Source organism: Rhinopithecus roxellana, chromosome 15 (genome assembly GCF_007565055.1).
Source record: "Rhinopithecus roxellana isolate Shanxi Qingling chromosome 15, ASM756505v1, whole genome shotgun sequence".
NCBI classification, from domain to species: domain Eukaryota; kingdom Metazoa; phylum Chordata; class Mammalia; order Primates; family Cercopithecidae; genus Rhinopithecus; species Rhinopithecus roxellana.
In genome coordinates, this window is record NC_044563.1 from 43036069 (window position 1) to 43062798 (window position 26730).

The 26730-nt window shown below is 34.7% G+C and overlaps 1 protein-coding gene across 2 annotated transcripts in view; it reads left to right on the forward strand.

Moving 5' to 3' along the window:
• The window catches only part of GRM5 (glutamate metabotropic receptor 5), a 582078-nt gene that overhangs the window by 253950 nt on the left and 301398 nt on the right, over nt 1–26730 (forward strand). The gene's annotated exons all lie outside the window — the stretch shown is intronic.

Sequence of the window (26730 nt, forward strand, 5' to 3'; positions counted from 1 at the left end):
GAATGCTTGGTTAGGGAGGCAGTAGCTGCACTGTGGCCCTGCTTCTGGGAATGGTGGAGTTACTTTCAGTGGCAGAAGCCATAGGCAGGAGGCTGGGAGTTCAAGTTTTACCTCCAAGTGGTGGCTGTAAGTGAGATAACCTTTCTTCATGGCACTTTTAAATGCGTGATGGCCCTGCTACTTGTGGCAGTTGGGGTTGCTGCCAATGGCTTGTACTTTAGCATTGGCTACAGCATCTGAGCAGGGGATGTCAGTTTTACTCCAGGAATAAGGAGACGCAGGATACAGACTGGTAGTGACTGAGCTCTCAAAATGGTGTCTCACTGTAGTTGTTTAGGGCTTGAGGTGTATGTGGGATCCAGCGTGATATGGTTTGGATGTGTCCCCACCCAGATCTCATCTTGAATTCCCACGTGTTGTGGGATGGACCCAGTGAGAGGTAATTGAATCATGGGGGGATGGTCTTTCCCATGCTGTTCTCATGATGGTAAGTCTCATGAGATCTGATGGTTATTATAATGGGGAGTTTTCCTGCACAAGCTCTCTCTGCCTGCTGTCATCCATGTGAGACGTGACTTGCTCTTCCTTGCCTACCTTCATGATTGTGAGGTCTCCCCAGGCACATGGAACTGTAAAATCCAGTTAAACCACTTCCTTTTGTAAATTGCCCAGTCTTGGGTATGTCTTTATCAGCAGTGTAAAAACGGACGAATACACAGTGTGACCTCCCTTTCTGGAGCCATGCTGTCAGAGCTGTCTCCAGGTAGCTCTCTCTGTTCGTCTCACAGCCAGTGTGGATGGAATGGCTCTGGTAAGTATTGTAGGAATCCGTCATGGGGATATGGACCATTAGGTGTCACTCACTTACTTTTTCCCCACATTGGGAAGTCTCTCCTGGCTCCTGGCAGAGAAGGCTGTCTCACTTCCCTCTCCTTTCTGCCTTAGGTGTTTTCTGTTACTCCTCTGTTGAATTCCTGCATTCTTTCTAAGGCAATACATTCAAAGTGTGATTATTCATTTGCTTGGAGTTTTTTTTAGTTTTGTTTTTGTTTTGTGGAGGGGTAAGTACCAGATACCTCCAGTCAACCATTTTGAAGCCTGTCTCTCTTACTTTATTTGAAATATATTTTTACAGATACTATATTGCTGTAACAGAATTCCAGAAGAATACTTTGCAAAATCCAATCCCCAAATCAAATCTTTGTTTTCATTTGCCTTTTCCTCTTTGATGCTTTGCAATGTGTCCATTCATCCTTTTTAACATGTAGCATTAATATAAGTAGACATTATGCTAGTGCATATATATTTTTAATTTTTCCATTATCTCTTTTGTATTTTTCTTTCCATCATTATCTCTTTTGTTTTTTGTGGTTTTGTTTGTTTTTCCTTTTGTCTACCTTCTCCTCTCCCTTCTTCCTGTCTCTTCTTACTTTCTCCCCAGGTAACTAATGTGAATATGGACATTCTCTTCCTCACATTTCTCTTTGGCTTTATAATCATTGACATACAGATTTCCCCTCAATGTATACTTTGGTTCTAGGATTCTGATTATGCTAAATTTGCCATTTTTGCCTGTACATAATCAAATACATATTTAAAAGTTATTTTATAGCTTCTTCACTCCCCTTTTTGATCCAAAAAAATTCTCTGAAAACTGGCAAAGTTTTGTTTTCTTGTTTTGTACCTTTATTCATTTAATCCAACTACAATTTTTAAAATTAAAATCTGTGCAGTGAGAGGTCCAGTATTCTTTTCTTTGAGACAGATGATCAGATGTGCCATGCATTATTCAGTAAATAAAAAATTCTTTGCCACTGAAATAACATTTCTTCACATTTCATTAAAGTTGTGCATATTTTAAATTATATATTTTCTGTATACTATTATATCATTTTAGATACTCTCTTTGGTACCATTGTTTTATTTATCTTTTCTTTTGTAGCAGCATAGTAGGTGGATGTTTGTTTGTTTGTTTGTTTTTGAGACCAAGTCTCACTCTGTTGCCCAGGCTGGAGTGCAGTGGCGCAATCTCAGCTCACTGCAACCTCCACCTCCCAGGTTCAAGCAGTTCTCCTGCCTCAGCCTCCCTAACAGCAGGGATTACAAGCATGTGCTACTGTGACTCGCCAAGTTTTGTATTTTTAGTAGAGACGGGGTTTTGCCACATTGGCCAAGCTGGTCTTGGACTCCTGGCCTCAATGATTGCCTGCCTTGGCCTCCCAAAGTTTTGGAATTACAGGCATGAACCACCAAGGCTGGCCAACATAGTGTTTTGATTACACTGTTTTTCTATTATACTTAATACTTGTAAGTCATGCCACTCTAATAATTTTTAGTTTTCATGTACTAATTTTGTTTTTCTCTTAAATATTATTGGTCTTTAAGAATTTTTTCAGGTTATTTTTCTAATTATAAAATTAAGTTTTTAATAATATTTAGAGGGCTGAAATTTTAATGATATTAAATATTCTAACAAAAAAGAGAAGGCCTTTTATTCAGATTTTTACATTCTGCCATAAAGACAGATTGCTTTATAAATATTTTGTGTTTTCTTGAATTATTACCACCTTTTATAATTTTGTTAGTATATTTTTGATTTCTATTTTTTGGTAATAATGAGAAAAACCACTTGATGTTTGTATAATTCAAAATCTTTATTTAATATTTGTAGTTTTCTCCAGAAGTTTTGGATTTTATAGATGCACAATAATTTTATTAACACAAAATATCTGACTCAATTTATCTCCAATCCTTATACTGGTGATATTATTTTCTTGATTTATTACATTCACTAAAATTTTTAAATCACTGGTGTATAATAATTGTGATAACAAGTATCCCTTTCTATACTTTTTATGGGATTGGTTTGTTATTTTACTATTTAGAAATAACATTTTGTATTTTTGTCTTTATCAATTTATGTATTTTCTTCTTCTTATATTGTCCTGTCATGATCCTGGGTACTCATTTCTCCAGTTCCAAATAAACACTTTGAAGAAAAATACATACATGCCCAAATTAGAACAAATAAGATTGGATGAGAATTATGATCCTAAGTTGTGAATGTACAATTACTTCTATGTCAAGGAACACTAAACTATTATATCTGGATTCTGGTTTAGATGGTAACAGAAGTATACAAGTTTATCTTTTTTCTCATCTAAAAATCCATCTAATTTACTTGTCATTTATTTACAGTAAAACCCACAGTCTTACACTATGTTACCAGATTAACACATACCTCTTCTGCCTTTCCCATCCATGTCCTATTGCTCCTCTCCTGTCTCACTTCACTTCAGCCACAGTGGTCTTCCTGCTGTTCCTAGTCTCACTTCCATATCAGGGCCTTTGCACTTACTATTCTCTTTGCCTGAAACAATATTCCCCCATATATCAACATTTCTAGATTTGTCATGTAAAATCTTCACTCAGCTGTCACCTTCTCATTGAAGCTTCTCTGACCATCACATTTAAACATAAAACATACCCTACCATTGATAGTCTTTACCTCCCATCCCACTTTATTTTTGTTAATAATATGTATTACCTTATAATATGTAGCATAATTGCTACAAAATTTATTATGTATTTGGTTTATTGTCTCTCTAGTCTATGCTAGAAGGTAAGTTCCATGAAGAAAGGGATTTTGTTTGTTTACTGCTCTATCCTATGTCACTATAAAGAATACCTGGTACAAAATAAGCACCTAATGAAGTAAATAAGCTGAAGAAACCTTAATCCATATTTTAGCAGATAGGAGTTTTTAAAGTTTCTCATTTAGAATCTTGGAATCATCTGAGATCAAAATAGTAGGTCTGGGAGAAGAAGCAGGATTCAAACAACCAGCCAACTGAGTAGTTTTATGTTCTGGTACAAAATAAGCACAGTCAGCTGTTCAAAGAGTGTTAGGGTGAAATGAAAATGGTGTAAGCAGGGGAACTAGCTGACTTCATTTGTCCTAAAGCAAAGTTTACATAGCAAGAAGAGCATAACATATTTGTAGAAAACTAAAAACTAAAAGATCTAGAAATCTCCATGAAATATGAGGTCTAGAAATCTCTGTGAAATATGAGTATGCATGTAAGGATGTGTGAGTAGACATCCAGAAAGATGAAGTGTGCTGGAAGATTAAGGGAGGAAAATGTAGTGTTGCTGATGTGGAGTAGTGCCAAATGAGGTCCAGCAGGTGATCCTAGGAGAGGGTGATGGAATTACAGGAGAGGTGAATGGCATTGCCCTTAGCACATTGATTAAATTACTTACAAAGGTCTTACATTTGAAGTTATTTACATAGAGGTTTGCAAACAACTGGTGTTCATATGTCCTCATTTCTCAAGCAAAGTAAATACATTTGTCATTTGTACAAATTGCTTATTCAGCCAGAGAAGACAGTGCTGCTTAAAAACAAATACTCCATTACAAATAAACTTCTTGCTTCCTACAATAAAATCTTGCTCTAATAATATGCCAAAAAACTTTTAAGATGTATTTATATTTAATATGGCATCTCAAGAGATTGCTATAGCCTGACACTTCCACTTTTCCATTTTTGAATATTCTGTAGCAGGCTGGATTATGTAGCAAAACAACTGAAAAAGTTGGTGATTACCACTCCTATGGGAAAATTTTATTTCTAAAAATCTACATAGTCTTGTGATTTTTAAGTAGATAAAGGGAATTTTTTTCAGCTTAGAATTTCTTGCTATGCATTCTGAGGCAATATCGTAACCATAACAGTACTAATTCCTTATATTTATTAGTGCTTTAACGATTACAAAATGCTTTTTACGGGCATTATGCCATTTAATCCTTCTTGTGCAGTAAATATATGACAGTCACTAGTGACAATATGTCCAGATGGTGGAAAACGGACATCAGTTACCCAAATACACATTATACTAGTGGCTACTAAATGCTGGTCCATTGGCCCTTGGAAGACTTTAATGAAATTTTCAAAGGTCCAAAATAAAAAATAAATTATATATATATATATATATAATTATTTGTACATACATGTGTGTCTGTGTATTTGTAGTTGTGATGGCCTTTATTTTAAAAATGATTTTTCATCACTTATTCCTACAGAAATTAAGGTCTAAGAAAAATAGCAAATATGTACTAAATATTTAATACTTAATTTTGGTAAGTACAATGAAGAAACTATCTTTTTTATTTTGGTTAGTAAAATACTCTTTCTTGTATTAGATGACAGTAATTTATGGTAATTTGTTATGCTTAAAAATTGCTAAAACTGAAAACTGAACTGTCAATACTCTGTTGGCCTTACATTACTTTGATGTCATAATGGTCTCTGAGAACTACCATTCAAGGCCTCCTCCAGTTGTTCATATACCTTTAAGGATATTATTCTAGAGGAAAAGTGATGACTTTAAACACCATCTTAACACCTAGAGTGAGATTCATCATTTTCTTTTATATAAAAACAATTACTTCTTCCTACATAACCCAGTGACTGTCCAAAAAAATATAATGCATTTTTTTTTTTCTAACTTAGAACATAGAGTTTGGTTAATGTTTATAGTAATGTTTGGATATGCCTTGTGTTAACAGGTGAAACGAATTAAGGAGGACTGGAAATATTACAAAAAACATGTAGTGTTGTTTGTACTAAAACCCAAGCTACCTTAATTGCTTTGAGCGTTCCTTCAGAAATAGGCAAACAGTGATAATCTCTCTTGTGGTTAGAGCCAGTATTTGCCCCAATTTATTTTAATTCTAAAAGCTATAATCATTTGAGTCCTGCTTGTCTTTCCACTTTCATATTTTGGGAGATTTATTCATATTTAAAACACAAAGCAGCTCTCCAGCATTAGTTGTACCCCACTTGTGATTTGTGTTGTCAATTTCTTTTACAAGAGACCCCCACACTGTATGTCGAATATCAATTCCCTCATCTTGATAAAAGTCATAGAATATATTGATTTGCTGATTTAAGACATAACTCATTTCTCATTATAATGAAGATGGTAGAGTGGCAAGTAGGGCAAGTAAGACTGCCTCTGGTATTTCTGAGCCGATTGGGCTAATGCAAATATAGTACCCCTAGAGGAAGAACTGAAGGCAACTGATACTATGGACGAAATAACAAAATTGTCTCAATCTTATTTGAGTGGTGTTCACAAAAACAATGCAAATCAACAAAGAAAAAAATCAGCCATACTTAAGAAAATAACAAACCTTAACTCAAAAAAAAAAAAAAAAAAGAAAAGAAAAAGAAAAAGAAAAAGGGTTCAGGATCCAGTGTAATTGATTTTATCCTGTTTACTGAAATAACTGTGATGATCCTTAACATAAATTAAATCGCCATCAGATAGATAATAAAAATAAAGACTTCCACATGAGAAAGTAAAAAAAAGAAAACATGGTAGACCAAGGCACTAAGAAATGTGCAGGGTACTTAGTAGCAAACTTTATGCTTAGGTGAAGTTTTCACATGAGCTCATAAATATTAACTCATCTATGTTAGATATCTAAAATTAAAGCACATGTTTAGATTTATAAATGTGACTATGCATATAGTGTATGTTACTCTGAAAATGAACGTGCAATACAAAATATGACTCATAAAAGATAATGGTAGTTAAGAAACCTAAGTTTGCCATATACATATGCATGCCCGTCTACACACACACATACCCATATGTAGGTACTGGTAAATTATTTAGAGCAGGGGTCCCCAATCCCTAGGCCAAGGGCCAGTACAGGTCTGTGGCCTGTTAGGAACCAGGCAACACAGCAGGAAGTGAGCAGTGGGCAAGTGAGCATTGCTGCCTGAGCTGTGCCTCCTGTCATATCAGTAGTAGCATTATATTCTCATAGGAGCACAAACCCTATTACTAACTGCAGATGCAAGAAATCTAGGTTGCATACTACTTATGAGAATGTAATGCCTAATAATCTGAGGTGGAATAGTTTCACCCTGAGACCACCCGCCCTGCCCCGCCCCACTGTCCTATGGAAAAATTGTCTTCCATGAAACTGGTCCCTGGTGCCAGTAAGGTTGGAGGCTACCAATTTACAGCTTTCTAAATAAACCACAGTGCTTGTGTACAGGGTGGTGGGGAGGAAAGCAATTCATATGGATATTCCAAGGAATAAAAGAAACTTTCCATGTAATCTAGCTCTAGTAGTTTCTTATATGTTCATCAAATACTGCTAATATCCTCAGTCCTTCTGCCCCACCAACAGAAAATTATGTGAAGCCCACAAAAGCCAATCAGAACAACTTCCAATAATGACAGCAGATTGAATACTGACATTTAATTTCAGGATTTTTTTCCTTAATGCTTCCAAATAGAATAAAGAAATGTTGCCCTTAAATCTTACAAAGACCAAAACAATGCAAGAAGAGATGACAGCAACACAAATTTTAAAATGGACAAGTGATAACTAATTTATGAAGAAAGCCAAATTCTCAGTCAAGGAGTAATCCAATATGCAGTATAGGAAACCTCCAAACGCTCAGAAATCTGTGATAGCAGTTACTTCTGGAAGCTGGAATGATGGTAGGACCACAATAAGCAAGAATAATTAAAAGTTTGTTTAAGCAATAAGCATCCCCAAAATCCCATCTCAGTGGCCAAAGAGTTGAAATTTATCCAGAGTACAGGGTGAAAAAGAGGATCTCCGGATTGAAGGTCCCAACACCAGGTAAGAGGCAAGGCACTATACTGAAATGTGGAAATAAGAAAACTTTTACAAACTAAATGTTGACAGCCCAAGTTCTGTTCTCCATTTGGGATCCTAGAATGCAGGTAGCCAGAACTTTCTCTCTAAGCAGGAGAGTGGGAGTATCTTCTTCCCTGAGACCCATGAAACCAGCTCTACGTCAGTGATGAGCCAGTGAGCATCCTAGTCAGTAGTACTTCCTGATGTAAAATCTACAATAGACAGGCCCCACTCACAGACACAGTCTCTAGTCTTGTTTTTGAAATTGCCTAACATTAATTATGAAGAGACCATTGCACATCACTAGGACATCTGAGGAAAACTTCTAACACTGAAGACAGAGCACAAAGCCAATAAACTTAAAATACTGAAGGATATAGAAACTCTTCAGGGAGATGGAAAGTTACAGAACTAATAGTAATATCCTCGAACACAAAACAAAAGATACTGCATCCTTGAAAGTGGAAGGAAATGCTGTACAAAGGAATGTAATAAGGTCTTAAAATGAAAGATTATATAACAAATAAAACATCTAATAGAAGGGTATGAAGAAACAAATTGAGGAAATATCTAAAAATGTAAAACAGAAAGGCAAAGTAATAGAGGAGAGAAAACACAAGAAAACTGGAGAACTGCTCTGGGATTTCCCAGCATTTGAATAAGAAACACTTGCAAAAGAATAGACAAAATGAATTGAATAAATTATTAAAATCACGTTTTAAGAAAAATCTTCAGAACTGAAGAACATAAATTTCTTTTTTTTTTTTTTTTTTTTTTTTTTTGAGATGGAGTCTGGCTCTGTCGCCCAGGCTGGAGTGCAGTGGTCGGATCTCAGCTCACTGCAAGCTCCGCCTCTCGGGCTTACGCCATTCTCCTGCCTCAGCCTCCGGAGTAGCTGGGACTACAGGCACCTGCCACGTCGCCAGGCTAGTTTTTTTTTTTTTTTTTTTTAGAAGAGACGGGGTTTCAACTTGTTAGCCAGGATGGTCTCGATCTCCTGACCTCGTGATCTCGGCCTCCCAAAGTGCTGGAATTACAGGCTTGAGCCACCGCGCCCGGCAAGAACATAAATTTCAAGATTGAAATAACTCCTTTAATTCCTCAGTGGTTGAAAACTGTTGAGTTACGTTTTAGTCACACTTCAAAAAACTAGAGAGAAAAAAAAAGATATCTCAAGTTTCCAGAGAGAAATCAGGGGACAAAAGGGGAGAGAAAGAGGGAGGGAGAGAAGAAGGAAGGGAGAGGGAGAGGGAGAGAGAGAGAGAAAGAGAGAGAGAATATGGATTGAAATGTTGAAAAGATTGGCAATCAATATCACTGAGAAAACATAAAGACTTAAAGGGAAAGATGTACCACATTCAGGAACTGGAAGAGTCAATATTCTTATGAAGGTAATTGTATACCAGCCCTGTCTGCTGCCACACTTTCACATCTTTTATCAGCTGAATTGAATTTGTTTGAGTTCTTAAAATATGCCAAGCTTTTCTCTGCCTCCGTATTTGCACATGCTATTCTTTTAATTGGAATGATCTTCTTACAGTTTTTAGCTGAGCTAATTCCTACTCATCCATCAAATATCAGTGTAGATGTCACTTCCTCAGTGAAGTCTTCCCTTGCTACCTAAAATAACTTCACCTCTTTTGCATGATTGCTTATTATCCTGCAGCTTAAAATCATTGCCTTTATGTAATTTGTAATTAAACATTATTTGGCATTTTTATCTATATATCTATCTTATTCGCAACATCGTAAGCTCGACTATGTATAACACAGTAGCTATAACACAATAGGTCGATATTAAAGTTGCGTCATCCTGTACAGAAATTATTCATCTAATTAATTCTCTTTCCAACTAAGATATAAATTCCAGACGACATATATCTATTTCTTTACCATTGTATTCTCAGTGTCTGGCACTTAGCAGTTGCTCAGAAACTATATGGTATATGAAGTCACTTAAATGATTTGATCTAAGCAATAATCTGGGAGAGTAATCATCTCTTCTCAATTCAAAAATAATTTATAAAAACTTCCACTGAAATGATTTTCCATGAAAGAGTCATCAAAAAGAATTAAGCATAAGCTGCTTCACGATAAAATGTAAGTAGGAGATTGGAACTCCAGTATTCAACAATTCATTCATCACCGAGAGTGTATTGAGGGCCTTGCTCTTGTCTCTCATCAAAAAGGGACAAATGAGTTCTTGGTGTTCTTGAGTTAAGGGTGTTTTTCAAGTTTTAATTTTCTGTGGCTAGAGAAGACTCTGGAAACATAGGTTAAAAATTTGAAGTGATTTATTTTCCAGATTAAACTGTATCCTGAAAGCAGTAGAATTATAGAAGATTTCAAGCAGGGGGAATTCAGAAGCAAGTTTTGTATCTAAAGGATCACTCTAGGAGTAATATGGAAGTGAATCAAAAGGAAAATCAGACTAGAGCTTGGGAATATCAACTGACCTATCATTGCAGTAGTCCAAAAAGAGCTGCTCAGGATTGAAAGCAAAGTAGTATTGGAGAAGGAATAGAGAAACTAAGGATATGGCTTACACATCATGGAGGAAGGTGGCATGGAAAGCTGAGCTGCTCTTTGTCTGGAAATATTTTAGAACTATGACCCTTCCTCCTACATTAGACCCCTGTTTTTCTGTTTGTTTGTTTGTTTGCCCCTCAAGCAAATGTGCAAAGATGCAGAGAACAAAAAATAAGGGAGTTATGAACAACCCTTTTAATGGAAAACAGGAGGCCAGTGAATGGAATAAGCCCAAATTCTCTGCTTTCACTTTTCTCTTTTTAGTGGTTTGCTTTCAGAAACTTAGAACAGCTCTTTCAAATAGATTCTCAGGACAGATAGTTAATTATCTTGTTATCTATGGCCATTTTAACACTGGTGTAGAGACCTTTCAGGAATTCAACTGAGGTCATTGATTATTACCTTGGCTTACAAACTTCCTGGCTTCAGTGATGTGTATCTGTAGGCAGCACCCTCCATTTGTATATATTTCTAAAATGATATCTTATACATCAGAATAAAAATAATTTTGCTTTCCTTTTATGAGGCTATATTTTCTAGTGCCCCCAAATAAAATCACTTTCAACAGGAATAAATTTTGTGCTTTTGTTGGCTTATGCAAATTTTAGAAAAGCTATTTTTTAGTGCTCACTATATTTTCTACTTGTATTATATGTTTAGTAATCCATGCCTCCAAAGGACACACTTAGAAATACTTCATTCTGTTTCAGAAGAAAGTGGGATGGTAACAAAGCAAGACATAGGGAGGTAACATTTGGAGCGAGACATTTACTAAATATTTTGTGTACATTATTTCCTTTAATTTTCATCACAAATTGGCAAACTAAAAAATGTTTTATGCATTTCTATAGTTAGCAATTCAATCCTCTGAGAGGCAAAGCTATTTGCCCAAGATTTCAGGGTTAATAACTGTAAAAGCCAGGTTCATCATAGTTTTTCAAATTATAAAGTGCTTTTTTCTAATACTTCTCTGCAAAGACCAGCAAACCAGTGAACACCGTGTTTTCAAAAGGTATGGGGTTCGAAAAGAATACCAATAATAGAAAAATAAGAATACTGATCATATTTACATTGGCTCTTTTTTTTTTTTTTTTTTTGGAGATGGAGTCTTGCTCTGTCACCCAGGCTGGAGTGCCATGGTGCCATCTCAGCTCACTGCAAGCTCCGCCTCCTGGGTTCACACCATTCTCCTGCCTCAGCCTCCTGAGTAGCTCGGATTACAGGTGTGCACCACCAAGCCCAGCTAATTTTATTTATTTATTTATTTATTTGTATTTTTTAGTAGAGGCAAGGTTTCACTGTGTTAGCCAGAATGGTCTTGATCTCCAATCTCCTGTCCTCATGATACGCCTGCCTTGGCCTCCCAAAGTGCTGGGATTATAAGCGTGTACATTGGCTTATTTTTAAAAATTAATCTGCTATGATTTGAATATGTCCCCCAAAGTCCATGTGTGGGAAACTTAATCCCCAGTACAACAGTGTTTAGAGTGAGGACTTTAAGAGGTGATTAGGTCATGAGGGCTTTGAGCTCATGAATAGATTAACTATATTACGATGGAAGTGGGTTACTTATGGCAGGAGTGGGCTCCTGGTAAAAAGGTGAGTTCAGTCCCTTTCCTTTCTCTCTTGCACACGTATTTGCTTGCCTTTTTGTCTTCCAACATGGGATAAAGCAGCAAGAAGGCACTTGCCAGGTATGGGCCCTTCAACTTTGGATTACCCAGCCTCCAGAACTGTAAGAAACAAATCTGTGTTCTCATTTTCAGGTATTCTGTTATAGCAACACAAAATCAACTAAGACAAAGTCCTTAAAAAGGAATTAAGTGATCCACAGTAACCCACATGTATTTGCTTAGGATGATTTAAGAAAAAGTAAACTTATTTTCATTTTTAACAAGAATTAATGACAAATCATGATATTGCCATTAACAACATGGATTATTTCATTTTTGTTTCAAAAAATGACTATTGAGAGAATAAACTTAGCAAGATATCTTGGAAAAATCTGTGCAGCTATTGTCTAAGGTTATATAAATATGTGAGTTTAGATTAATTGGTAGCTACATGTTAATATAGACTGATTCATTTTTTAAATAATGTTTATTAAGAGCAAATGAAAAATATTATTCAGTAGCATATCTACTGCACAATCTAGACAAATATGTAAATGTATATAGTCATTTTCAGTTGATAAAGTATCTTCCTATCTTGATACATTTTCTCTGCTCCAGAGGAGAAAGCTGGAGTTTACAGTGTTATGTGATTTGGCCAAGGTCACAAGCTCAGAAATGATGGCATCAAGCCTCAAACCTATTTATTTTGATTCCAAGACCTATGCTCTTTCCACTCTATTAGGACTGCTTTTCTCTCTTTGGAAACATTCTTATTAGTGATTTGTATGAAGTCATGAAAATGTTGCTTTTGAAATTTGTCCTTCATGTAGAGCTGAAAGTTTAAACCAACGTGACTAATTATAGGATAAGAATTGGAAGGAAAAAATCCTTTCTGATGGAAAAACAGGACATATTCTAGAAAGCTGAAATTTATTAAGGACAAGCATAAACTCTCATAATAGATTCAATTAATGGATTCAATGACTTGGGGGGTCCTGTCCAACCATAACAACTTTTTGAGTCTAGAAAATAATGAATGCTGTCTTTTTCCCCCTTTGCATACAATTGAAATATGTATTTACTTTTAATATCTTCTGCTGATTTCATTGAATATTTATATAAACTGTGATTTAGAGACATATGTTTATTAGTCAGCTTTGTTCTACAAATGAACTACTTTATTAGAGCTACTTTCAGAATAATAATTTGAATCACAGGAATGAATAATGCCTTCTGCAAATATAATAAATATATTGCTCTACTATCACTTGCAAAGCAAAATTTCTATGTAATAAGTGTTTAATAATAATAAGAAAATTCTACAAGTATCAAAGCAGTCCTACATTTATAAATCTAATCTTGCTACTAGAAAGAAAATGACTTATTGACATATTAAAGATGTATTCATCATTCTACTTCTCCAAGTTTACTGAATAAAATAATTTTTCTTATAGAGCCAAAAGGCAGCATACCGTCATATATATAGTTTTAATATATAGGTTGGGCAATACTTTTGCACAGAATGGAGGCATTTGAGGAATGTCACAGGCTGATTATTTTTCTGTCATAATCATGATACAATGTATTGCTGAATAAAGCCAGGAATAATGGTGGCAAGTAAACCAAATGTGGTGTCCCCACTAAGACATAGAATTTCATCTGTCCTCAAAGGCATTGTAAAAATCAGGCTGTCACAGATCCTTTAGCCACTTCATTAATTTTCATTTTTTTCTTTTTTTTAAATAATAGAAGTAGATTTATAGTTTCGTATGTTTATATTTTATAAACTGTCTTTTCATACCGTAAAGGAACTGAGGTTTAGATTAGTTTAAGTAATGAAAATGTTAGCAATCAACTTTCTCAACATGTAATAAGTATTCTGTGAGTACTTACTGCTTCTAAGTTACAATGACTATAGAAATGAAAGAAACAGACTTAGGGAAGCAGTGTAACATGTTGGTTGAAAATATAGACTTCAAAGTTTAACAGAGTTCAGTTCAGTTCTTAACACTGTGGATTATAAGCATGAGATCTCAGCCAAGTTACTTAGTTTATTTAAACCTCATTTTTCTCATGCATAATGATGATTATAAATTAATCTCACATTTTGGTAGGAAACAGAGAAGATGTTTAAAGGACTTAGTATATGGCTACCATAATGGTAGGACACAATAATTTAATAAATAACTCAGTATTATTATATTTCCCTCAAGGAGCTTTCAGTTTGTTTTCTAACACATTCAGAGTGATTTTGAATTTTTGTATGTTGATTGGTTGGTAGGTGATAAAAATACCTTATACTAGTTGACACTATTTTTATAAACTTTAGTCAAAGAAATTAGAAATCAATGCAAAAATTTAAGTATGGTTAAATATTAACACTTTTTGTGTTGATATCACATGATGACATAAAATTGGAAAATAATTTTTCAGGATTTGGAAATTGTATCAAGTACAGCTGAAAATTGGATAGGTCCACAAGTTCAAACAAAGAAGTCTAGTGGAAAAATAATCAATAGAAAAAAAAAAAAAAAAGAAATTTAAGTTCTGTAGTATCTAATATTAGAATTTCCTAAATCAAAAGGGCATTTTATGCACCGTTTACATGTAAACAGTGGCAAAATAAGCAAACATATAAAATTATTTGTTTAAAATATCCGTATGTGTTTCTACTATCCAAACCAATTTAAAGATATTTTACCACTAATCAACTATATGAGCCAAATTTTGTTCTCTTCATAGAGTGATATTTTTGTTCTTTAGTTTAATTATGTATTTAATAAACCAATCTCAAATTATTAAAATAAATTCAACAGTAAAATATAAAGATTTTGCTTGTTCATTTGTTTGGTAAAAAGGTACACTTTGATTTTCCAAATTTATATATATGTGTGTGTGTGTGTGTGTGTGTGTGTGTGTGTGTGTGTGTGTGTATGTACATATATATATTTGAGTTATCTGTTTCTTCCAGAATGAATTATGAAGGACCTTTTCTATTTCATTTAAATTGTCAAAATTGTGGGCATAAAATTGTTTACAATTTTTTTATGATCCATTTAATATTATATAATTTGTAGCAATATGTTCTCTAAAATCTCATATTGGTTGTTTGTGCCCTTTCTTTCTTTCTTTCTTTCTTTCTTTCTTTCTTTCTTTCTTTCTTTCTTTCTTTCTTTCTTTCTTTCTTTCTTTCTTTCTTTCTTTCCTTCTTTTTTTTTTTTTTTTTTGGACCAATCTGGATAGAGATTTATCAGTTGTATTGATTTTTCTCAGATAACTAGCTTTTTTGTTTCACTGATTTTTGTAAATTGTTTTTCTGTGTTCTCTTTCGTTGATCTTTGCTTCGATTTTTATTTTCTATTTTCTGCTTATTTTTATCTTCATTTGTTCTGTTTCCAATTTCCTTCTTTTTCTTTTTCTTTTTTTTTTTTTTTCTTTTTTGAGACAGAGTCTTGCCCTGTTGCCCAGGCTGGAGTGCAGTGGCATGATCTCAGCTCACCACAACCTCTGGCTCCAGGGTTCAAGTGATTCTCCTGCCTCAGCCTCCCAAGTAGCTGGGACTACAGGTGCATGCCACCACCTCCAGCTAATTTTTGTATTTTTAGTAGAGACGGGATTTCACAAGTTGGCCAGGCTGGTCTCAAACTCCTGGCCTCGTGATCCACCCACCTAGGCCTCCCAAAGTGCTGGAATTACAGGCATAAGCTACTGCACCCAGCCTGTTTCCAATTTCTTAAGGTAGGGGCTGAAGCCTCTGATTTGTGACCCTTTTCTCTGGTTTGAATGTTTATTCCCCAAATATTTAATGTTGAAATTTGATTTCAATATTGGAGGTGGGGCCTAATGACAGGTATGTGGGTCATGGGAACAGATTTCTCATGAATAGATTAATGCCCACTGTCAGAGGTGAGTGAGTTCTCACTCTGTTAGTTCCCACAAGTGGAGTTGTTAAAAAGAGCCTAACTCCTCCCCTCTTTGTTTCCTCTATCACCATGTGATCTCTGCACATACAAGCTTCCCTTCTGTTATTTTCCACTATAAGTGAAATCAGCCTGAGGCCCTGACCAGATGCAAATGACCAATCTTGAACCTTCTAGACCTCAAAATTATGGGCCAAATTAAGCTTTTTGCTTTATAAACTATCCAGTCTCTGGTGTTCTGTTATAGCAACACAAAATCAATTAAGAACCTTCTTTCTTTTCTAATATAGCATATAATGCCCTAAATTGATAAGTCACAGATTTTGATATGTTGTGTTTTATTTGTATTTACTTCAAAATACCTTCTGATTTTCATTTTGATTTTTGTCCTTGACACATGAGTTATTATAAATTTTTTTATTTAGTTTCCAAATATTGAAGATTTTTCAGATATCCTTCTGGTATTGATTTATAATTTAATTCTATTGTGGCCAAAAGTATACATTGTATGACTTGAATTGTTTTAAATTTATTAAAGGTTGTTTTATGGCTTAGAATATGGTTCATATTGGTAAGTGTTTTGTGTGTCCATGAAAATAATGTATATGCTGCCATTGTTTGGTGGACTATTCTACAAATTTCAGTTAGGCCTTGTTGAGTGATGAATTGTTCAAGTCTACTATGTTCTTATTTTTCAGTTGACTTGTTTTGTCAAGTTATTGAGAGAGGGGCATTTAAATTTTGACTGTGGTTGTGAATTCTTTTTATTTTTACAGTTTATTCATTTCTGCTTTCTGTATTTTACAGACCTGTTATTAGGTGCTTATATGATTAGGATTTTTCTACTGCTTAATGAATTGACACTTTGATCCATGGTAATGTTTATTTCAATTCTGGGAATGTTTCAATTAATTGTTATTGTTTTTCATTATTGGTTGTTTATTCCCACTATTCTGTATGCCTGGTAGCTTGTTTAAATTGGAATTCAGATATTGTAAATTTTACTTTGGTGATTGTTGTATTCTTTTTATCCTTATAAATCTCTTCAACTTTGTTCTGGGATGCAGTTCAGTTAGTTGGAAGCAGCTTGTTCTTTACTGTTACTATTTTATAATTTGTTAGGTAGGATTACAGCTGTGTTTAGTATATATATATATAGAAACATTCTCCACTACAGAGGCAAGAGCCTTCTGAGTACTCTATTGTGTCTGTGAATTATAAGACTTTCTACTTAGATTTATGGGTACAGGCACTAATCCAGGTCCTGTGTGTATACTGAGTACTGTTCAATCCAATACTTTCAGACTGTATGTTTTACAGGCTCTAATGGTTAACTCACATTCAGGTACTGATAAATTACCTTCTGAATACTCAAAAAATGCCCTCTGTGAATTGTCAGAGTCCTCTTCTCCAGTCCTCTATCTTGTAGATGTTAGAAGCCTTTGTGTCCTCAGACTCCTGTTGCAATGACCTGGAAATTCCCTCATGGCTATGGGCTAGGGTAGTTATAGGGTTCATCTTGTTTGTTTCTCATTTCTCAGGGATTACTCTCCTACATTGTTCAATATTGTATTTCTTGAAAACTACTATATATTTTGTCCAGTTTTTTAATTGTTTTACATAGGATGGTATATCTGATTTCTGTTGAAACATTATAGTCAGAAGTCAGAGTCCAATAGTATTAATTTTGGAATAATTTAATAATTAAAAGTACTATTACATCCAACAAGCAACTGGAATTTAGAAAACTAAGTCTTTTTTTTTTTTTTTATCATTTGAATTAATGGTTAATCAGGGAAAACATTATTGTAAAAATTGTTTTTAGGATATACAAGTGGAGTCAAATGAGATGAAATGAAAACAGAATATTTCTTTTCTAAAAAGTTATGAGCCACTTTATTCAGTATTGTACATTCCTACCCAAGCCTGGAATTCTCTAGATGATTCAACATTTTGCATGAATCTTTATATGCTGTATGTAAAAATGTATGCATACTCAACTGTGTATCTGAATTTGCTTAATTTCTAGAGATACCATAGATCAGTACAAAAGGTTCATAGTCTGTTTCACTTCCTCATGAAACTGTTGTGATATAAAACTATGGCTTTTTGAGATATGTTTAGAAAACTTGCACTGGAAGAAGCTGGGAAAACTAGAAGTCATTCCACTAATATGAGCCTCAAAATGTTTCAAGCATATGGCAGAATTTTCATTGGCATTTTTTAAAATGAGTTATAGAAAATTGAAGTAAAATAGATGGTGGTAGAATAAGTCAGACTCAGGCTGACTCTGAAGTGGTACTCAAAGCATACTGATTGAAACATCTTGGCAAACCTGGTGAGAGAACTAAAAAGTCCCAGCCTGGGGTGCTCCCCCTTGTGCTGTTCCGTTAATCATTCATGCACTTAGCAGACAGCATTTAGTACCCCCTACCTGCAAGTCACAGTGATACAAACATGAATAAAATGTCAGCAACTGCTTGGAAGACTAAAGACGGTGTTTAAAAGATTTATTTGTGATACAAACCTGGTAAGAATCGCCAATTTCTTTTGCAAGAAATTTAAAATTTTGGAGGACATTAGAATACTAAAGCAATGTACTGAAATGCACAAAGAAAGAGAAATTAGTAAAAAGAGATCAATAAAAATCTTCCCCTGGAGTTAAAAATCAAATATAAATATATGAAATTCAGGGTGAGTGATAGGGAGGTAAGACAGAAAGATCAGGATTTACCAGAATTTAGGTGAGAAAAGCTATCAAATATGAATGAAACAAGCAGAGACAGAGATTGAGATGCCTTTAAGTAATTTTCTAGCTGTGAAAATTATGTTCAAAACATTTAAAATATTTGTTTCAATTTCCCCACATGCAAAATTGAGTGTTTAGTATTATAGCTTCAAAAAGAATATCTTAATTCCTGGAGCTTAAAGTTTTCTGCGTTAAAACCTGGGTTTGGGGAAAAAAAAATGTAATTTTGTCTTTCACAATGAAAGGTTTTCATAGGTTTCTTTGCATTTCATTATAATAAACTTTAAGGCAGAGAGACAGTGTCAGCCATATTTACATCAACAGTAAGAGTTTGTTGATTGAAAAATATTTTTATCTGTTCCACTTACTGAACAATGCAGAACAAATAACATCTCCTGGTCTTAGTTGCTTTATATAACAAATGCGTTAGAAAAAAATTGAGTCAAAAGACCTGGTTCAGAACCATCTCTTCCATTTCTTGGGCAATCCTAAGCAAATAATTTAACATTTCCAGGTCTTGATTGCTTTATCTCTACGATAAATGCATTAGACAAGATCCTCTCCAGCTGGAACATTCTGTAGTTCTAAGATTCTTATTCAGACATAACTGAGCAGCTCTCACAAATATGGTTTTTGCAGTTGATGTATCACATATAATTATCTCAAAATAGTGGGGCCTCTTCAGAGCCTCATCGCTAAAATGGCTTTTCCTGCTGAGCTAATTTCAATATGTATGAATATTGGGACAATTTCTCTTGGATATTTATGAAATTATTGAAATATAGTATTTACTTTGGCAGCAAATGGTTAATATTGAATGTAGGTTATCATTTCAATAATGTACCCTTCAGAATTATAAAACAGAACTTCTGAAGCAAGGGAAATTAACTTCACCTTCCTCTTGTTACCACTTGAAGGCAGAAACATTAACAATATCACCAAAGTGGCCCAGAGTGTACTCGTTTAATGTGAGTCTTATATAACTGACCTAATTCTACCCTCTATGCTCTAGAGAAAAGTCTTTTGGGGGAAGAGTATGTCATTTCTGGCTGTTATCCCTGATAGGTGCTGTAAATTTGTACCACTGGGCTATGGGTAAATTGGCACAAGGTAACCCTGGAAGGGGACAAGCATTGGACCTGGAAGGGTAGGGTATGATTGGAGAAGGAAGGAAATCACCATATACTGTGTGCCTGTGGTATGCTTTATATAAGATATCTCACTTAATATGTACAACAATACATAATTTTATATCATTACTTCCCATCTTGTCATACATATAATTTGTCCTATAGGTATTAAATCATAAAGACAGTTCTCTCTAATTTTGAGAATTCATTCTACAGAGTGGGCCCAATCTGCAAAATGCTCTAAGGCTGATATCAAACCGCCCCCCCGCCAAAAAAAAAAAAAGTTCTTCTCTAATTCTAAGAGAGACCTGCTGGAATATTTTGTTCTGTGTCTAAAAGGACCCAGGATCATAATTTTTCTACAGCACAGAATAGTACAGAATACTGTGGATTCTACAAAAGGTCTTTGTTATAAAATATTCAAACTGAGTTTCTGTTTCCTGGTTCAGATTCCCAAAGTCCTTCTTTCCTTGTTTTTTAGATTTCATATCCCGTTTTTAATGCTCTATAGCTCTTTTCTCCAATCTGTCACAAAGTCTATCAAAATGTGTTCAGAATGTTTTCCAAAACAATCTTCTGTTATTTGTCCTCAAAGGCACCAGCTTAATCTCTGTCCTGCTGGAAACACATATTTGAATACTTGAATTGTTGTCCTTCTAAGTGATCCACCCCCAGTGTTGTTAAGGCATAGCGTCTTGAGAATAGGAAAAAAAAAAAAAAAAAAAAAAAAAAAAAAAAAAAAAAGTCTCAGAATAATGGCTTTTCCGTAGAAGGGAACCTTGAATATTAGAGCTGAGATAATCTTTGCCCAAAACTTATCTAATAGAATCTTTATTCTTTTTCCCTAAGATGGTCTTGTTCCCATTTTACAGATGAATAAACTCTGTTAACTTGTTAATAGCACAACCAGATTTCCTAATTCCAGTTATGTTTCTCTTAAATAGTGACATAATTTTTTGAACTCTTTGAGCACAAGGAGATTATCTGGCAACATTGACTTCCTCTTTGGACATAGATGGCAATAAATAGATTAAACAAAACTCTTTTTTTAATTCAATGATCCTGGTTTGCATTGGTTATCTTCATACTGACATATATATTCATACTTCACAATTAATTTAACTTTGAACATTTAATATGATAAAATATCAATGACTGACACAAATACAACTTCTCAGTAAAAGTTGTTTCCCTTCCTCCTATGCTGCATGTTTGTTGGAGCAACCAGCAAGATTTATTCTGTCTGTTGATGCCTTCTGCAGGATGCTTACTCTAACAGCTCCCTGACTGGTCTTCAGTATCTACTGTCTTCCTAATTTAATCCCTGCCTTGCTGGGCCCAACCATACCTTGTTAATCTTATTTATGAGCATTTACTTTTTCTCAGCTGTTTCTTCATGTGATATTTATGTAGCTACAGATGTTTGTACAGAATTGATATTTGAAAAAGACTCATTCCCATGTTTTATTTTTGCTAATGCCACCAGAGATTAATCCTCTTTTATTCCTCTTCAAATACACATCTTTCAAGAGCCAGCCCAAGTTTTTCTAATCAAAGCTTTACTCAGCTATCCAAACCTAATTATTACTGGATTTTATGGATCTCAATGTTACTGCCATACATAGCACCCTTCCATTAACTCAAACTTGCTAATCTAGGCTGCAGTTTTTCCAAACAATTTTACACTTCAATCTTTCTCATACTTGGGACCTAATCTCCAAAAATGAAAGTCATCATATTAGATGTGTAATCAAAGCACAGAAGTCCTACTGTAACAGCTTTCCAAGTTTCTGTCCTCAGTAGTAGAGGCCTCTCTAGCTTTTATTTCTTATAAAGGAAAGTCTCTGAGGGCAGTCGGATAAAATACAAGACACACATTTAAATTCAAATATCAGTTTTAAGAAACACATTTGTTTAGTATCAGCTGTCTCTAAGATTGCATGGGATATTATGCTAAGTTAACTGATTTTCTAAAATTCAAATTTAAGATATATTTGATATTTTTGTTTGCTAAATCTGGCAACCCTATCACTGAGGAATCTCCTCAACTTTATTTTTTGACATATTAACTTCATTATACCTGGTCTCAGTTCACCTTGATTAAGTGTCCTTATATGATGTCATATCTTACATGTCTTTGATGCTGCCTTGTTTTCAAAGTACATATATCATTTTATTTCTTCCCCCAAATTCCCCAAGTACCAGTTATTAACTTGGTTGTTTAATATCACTGGGCTTCCATTTTCTAGAATATAACAAAGTTAATCATACCTACTTGATGAACAGTAAAAATAATAATCTTTACAAAGATTAAATGAGATGAACTAAATAAAGCAAAGTGCCTGGCTGACCAAAGGAAACAAATGACCAAGTGAATCTATATAACCTCTAGACTCCTCTGCCACCATCCTAATTGACTTGCTTACGACTGAAAAGCCAATGCATGATGAAGCTGAGAGCTTAAACTTGACTAAACTGTATACAGTTGTGAGCTTATTAGAATAAGCCTCTAACTTGCCCCTTAGAGGGGAAGGAAGTCTGATGAAACATAAGAAAATACAGTGACTTATCACCACCTCTCTTCCAGCTGGATATTCTCCTATCTCCACGATAAGACTATTTTTCAATTAATTCATCCATTATAAGAAATATATGAGATAATGCTTTGTTCTTAATTTGAATCAGTTGCTCTCGTTTTTTTCTCAGTAACTTGTGAATTAAAAAATAAATGTTTTTAAAGAGTCTAAGGTTAAACTAATTAACATTCTCTACACAGAAACACACATTATTAAAAGATGAAGGAAGTGAATTGTTACTCTATGGCCATTCTTCCCCATGGATATACAAGAATGTTGATTAGTGGAACATGGATGCCAGTAAATGGCAACAACCATCTCTCATAAATCTTTGTGAAATGTGAAAAATAAAAATATATCCTGGGAAGCACAATTAATTCATGTTCAGTGATCATATTTCACGGTACATGATTATTATTCATGAATATGGAATGAGCAGAATTCAGAGATTTCTGCCAAGCCAGGAGTTCATCTAAGAAGACTAAGAGATTGAAAAAGAGAAGCTGTAATTTTGAAGCCATTTTTATTATCTTTCTTGCAATAATATTTTGGATTCCAATATAACATAATGACACTGAGAGAGAAGTGTTATATGTTATGGTCACTATGTTAAAATGTGGTTTTGAGAAATTCTCGGCTCTTAATAAAGTCTATGTAGATTGACTTTTTCACCTCACAAAAGTGGTTTTTCACAAATCAATGCTATTTGACAATAAAGATCCATGCCATTCTCTGCTTATCTGTTCCTGTATAGTGGAAACATTAAAAACAATAATCTAAATGCAAACACATAGTTGTAATATTCTTTCTATTTATTTCTTTGACCATCTGTACATTATTTTAAATATACAGTTTACATGGTAAATACATACCCCGTGTGCTGCAACTAAAATTCTATGACTGTAAAGTACATATATACAGTATCTAAGGACAGCCAGATTTTCTTATATCATGCTATTATAGTTAAAGATGAGGAAATAAAGTCATTTCAAAACTTATATTCTCGTGGAAAATTCAACTATGAGATATGAAGTAACGAGGCTTAAATACACATGTCTGTGCATTCCATTATATATATATACACACACACACACACACACATACACTATGTAAAATATCTCTTCTATAAATAATTGCCAGTATGTAATATATATGCCATCATATACACAATTATTAAATAGTAGATATTATGCAGTGTAGTCACTAAACACCCTATTATAGATTAACTAGTATCTAGAAATTTATAAATGAATATTCTATCAAAGCATATGCTAAAAAATGTCCAGGATGCCTATTTTGGGATTAAAATTATTCTATAAATGATAATACTGAGAAATAAATGTTCTAAAGTGTTATAAAAACTACATGGCAAGTGAGAAGCAGCTTGCTAATTGACTAGTAGGTATAACTCAATTTCTCTTTGCACATTTTTATTCAAATTGTATAAAACAAGTTATTTGAATTTTGCAATTCATTAATTTCAGATTCCTAAAAAATAGCAGTTTATATGAAGAAAGTCTCCTGCCTGCACTCTGTTTTCTGAAACACTAAATGCAATTTGAATATCAGATCTCTCTTTTGGTGACAGACTTGATTAACAGACTGATGACCAGTGACAACTTGTCATTCGAAGGATTCTCAAAAAGATGGCATATCATCAATTGCTCGACTCACAGGGCCCAGCAGTGAGTGCTTACCAAGTGGTTCCTTTACTTATTCACCCACCGACACCAGCCTAGTTTCAATCTTAATTGTTTCCCATTTGAGCAAAATTCTCCTAATCAGTTTCACTTTTTCTTTTCTTTCTTTCCTTTTTTTTTTTTTTTTTTTTTTTTTTTTATTATACTTTAAGTTCTAGGGTACATGTGCACAACAGTGCAGGTTTGTTACACAGGTATACATGTGCCATGTTGGTGTGCTGCACCCATTAACTCATCATTTACATTAGGTGTATCTCCTAATGCTATCCCTTCCCCCTCCCACCTCCCCACAATAGGACCCGGTTTGTGATGCTCCCCTTCCTGTGTCCAGGTGATCTCATTGTTCAATTCCCACCTATGAGTGAGAACATGCAGTATTTGGTTTTCTGTTCTTGCGATAGTTTGCTGAGAATGATGGTTTCCAGCTGCATCTATGTCCCTACAAAGGACACAGACTCATCCTTTTTTATGGCTGCATAGTATTCCACGGTGTATATGTGACACATTTTTTTAATCCAGTCTGTCATTGATGGACCTTTGGGTTGATTCCAAGTCTTTGCTATTGTGAATAGTACCCCAATAAATATATGTGTCCTTGTGTCTTTATAGCAGCATGACTTATAATCCTTTGAGTATATCCCCAGTAATGAGATGGCTGGGTCAAATGGTATTTCTAGTTCTAGATCCTTGAGGAATCGCCACACTGTTTTCCACAATGGTTGAACTAGTTTACAGTCCCACCAACAGTGTAGAAGTGTTCCTATTTCTCCACATCCTCTCTAGCACCTGTTATTTCCTGATTTTTTAATGATTGCTATTCTAACTGGTGTGAGATGGTATCTCATTGTGGTTTTGATTTGCATTTCTCTGATGGCGAGTGATGATGAGCATTTTTTCATGTGTCTGTTGGCTGTATAAATGTCTTCTTTTGAGAAATGTCTGTTCATCTCCTTTGCCCACTTTTTGGTGGGGTTGTTTGTTTTTTCTTCTTGTAAATTCGATTGAGTTCTTCATAGGTTCTGGATATTAACCCTTTGTCAGATGAGTAGATTGCAAAATTTTCTCCCATTCTGTAGGTTGCCTGTTCACTCTGATGGTAGTTTCTTTTGCTGTGCAGAAGCTCTTTAGTTTAATTAGATCCCATTTGTCAATTTTGGCTTTTGCTGCCATTGCTTTTGCTGTTTTAGACATGAAGTCCTTGCCCATGCCTATGTCCTGAATGGTATTACCTAGGTTTTCTTCTAGGGTTTTTATGGTTTTAGATCTAACATTTAAGTCTCTAATCCATCTTGAATTAATTTTCGTATAAGGAGTAAGGAAAGGATCCAGTTTCAGCTTTCTACTTATGGCTAGCCAATTTTCCCAGCACCATTTATTAAATAGGGAATTTTTTCCCCATTTCTTGTTTTTGTCAGGTTTGTCAAAGATCAGATGGCTATAGATGTGAGGTATTATTTTTGAGGGCTCTGTTCTGTTGTATTGGTCTATATCTCTGTTTTGGTACCCGTGCCATGCTGTTTTGGTTACTGTAGCCATGTAGTATATTTTGAAGTCAGGTAGCATGATGCTTCCAGCTTTGTTCTTTTGGCTTAGGATTGTCTTGGCAATGCGGGGTCTTTTTTGGTTCCATATGAACTTTAAAGCAGTTTTTTTCCAATTCAGTGAAGAAACTCGTTGGTAGCTTAATGGGGATGGCATTAAATCTATAAATTACCTTGGGCAGTATGGCCATTTTCACAATATTGATTCTTCCTATCCATGAGCGGGGAATATTCTTCCAGTTGTTTGTGTTCTCTTTTATTTCACTGAGCAGTGGTTTGTAGTTCTCCTTGAAGAGGTCCTTTACATCCCTTGTAAGTTGGATTCCTAGGTATTTTATTCTCTTTGAAGCTATTGTGAATGGGAGTTCATTCATAATTTGGCTCTCTGTTTGTCTGTTACTGGTGTATAAGAATGCTTGTGATTTTTGCACATTAATTTTGTATCCTGAGACTTTGCTTAAGTTTCTTATCAGCTTAAGGAGATTTTGGGCTGAGACAATGGGGTTTTCTAAATACACAATCATGTCATCTGCAAACAGGGACAATTTGACTTCATCTTTTCCTAACTGAATATCCTTTATTTCTTTCTCTTGCCTGATTGCCCTAGCCAGAACTTCCAACACTATGTTGAATAGGAGTGGTGAGAGAGGGCATCCCTGTCTTGTGCCAGTTTTCAAAGGGAATGCTTCCAGTTTTTTCCCATTCAGTATGATATTGGCTGTGAGTTTGTCATAAATAACTTATTATTTTGAGATACGTTCCATCAATACCGAATTTATTGAGAGTTTTTAGCATGAAGGGCTGTTGAATTTTGTCGAAGGCCTTTTCTGCATCTATTGAGATAATCATGTGGTTCTTGTATTTGGTTCTGTTTGTATGCTGGATTACATTTATTGATTTGTGTATGTTGAACCAGCCTTGCATCCCAGGGATGAAGCACACTTGATCATGGTGGATAAGCTTTATGATGTGCTGCTGGATTCGGTTTGCCAGTATTTTATTGAAGATTTTTGCATCGATGTTCACACGGATATTGGTCTAAAATTCTCTTTTTTTGTTATATCTCTGTCAGGCTTTAGTATCAGGATGATGTTGTCCTGGTAAAATGAGTTAGGGAGGATTCCCTCTTTTTCTATTGATTGGAATAGTTTCAGAAGGAATGGTACCAACTCCTCCTTGTACCTCTGGTAGAATTCATCTGTGAATCCGTCTGGTCCTGGACTTTTTTTGGTTGGTAGGCTATTAATCAATTTCAGAGCCTGCTATTGGTCTATTCAGGGATT